Below are 1182 nucleotides of genomic sequence, written 5' to 3' on the forward strand. Positions count from 1 at the left end.
AGTCGATCTGGCGGCTGATAATTGATTTGATAAAGTCCAGCAATTATTATAACAGCAGATGTGCGCTGCGTTATTTATTGGTGCTCATCGTGGAGGATATGATTTTGGGTGTTACATTCACCGGCGTTGGTTACGGTCGAGTTTCATTATATTGCTTCATGAAAAATAGCAAATTGGGGATTAAATGTTATACGCAATAGAGGCAAGAACTGAAAAGTTTAATAATAATAATAATAAAAATAATAATAATATTTTATTAAAAATAATGGCAGAATTCACAGGATTGATTTTATACAAAATTCTTTCAATTCTCCTTATGATGAGGAGAATTGAAAGAATTTTGTATAAAATCAGTTCTGTGAATTCCGCCATTATTTTTTGATAAAACATGTTTGAAAGAAGGTCTGTTTCCAGCATACACTTATAATAATAATAATAATAATAATAATAATAATAATAATAATAATAATAATAATAATAATAATAATAATAATAACATTTTTATTAAAGATAATGGCAGAATTCACAGAATTGATTTTGTACAAAATTCTTTCAATTCTCCTTATGATTAGGAGAATTGAAAGAATTTTGTATAAAATCAGTTCTGTGAATTCTGCCATGTTTTTTATAAAACACGTTTGAGAGAAGGTCTGTTTCCAGCATACACTAATAATAATAAAGTAAGTATATCTTAGTTTAACCAGACCACTGAGCTGATTAACAGCTCTCCTAGGGCTGGCCCGAAGGATTAGATATTTTTAAGTACTAGGAACCAATTGGTCGCCTAGCAACAGGGCCTAAAGCTTATTGTGGGATCCGAACCACATTATATCGAGAAATGAATTTCTATCACTAGAAATAAATTCCTCTGATTCCGCATTGGCAGAGCTGAGAATCGAACTTCGGACCACCGGATTGGTAGCCGAGCGCGAAAACCACTTGTCCAACGAGGAACTACACAAATAATAATAATACTAATAATAATAATAATAATAATAATAATAATAATAATAATAATAACTGGCTGGGGCACATCTGTGGCTGTGATTTGGTCCTGAATCTGAGAGTAAATATAAATATCTAATCATCTATTTACCAATTATATTATTTTGCGACTCGTGTCCTCTTTCTTTCTTCCATCAGTCATCATTGATCACATTTATTCCAAAATACATATTCAAA

The sequence above is a fragment of the Macrobrachium nipponense genome, chromosome 18 (assembly GCF_015104395.2).
Source record: "Macrobrachium nipponense isolate FS-2020 chromosome 18, ASM1510439v2, whole genome shotgun sequence".
NCBI lineage: Eukaryota > Metazoa > Arthropoda > Malacostraca > Decapoda > Palaemonidae > Macrobrachium > Macrobrachium nipponense.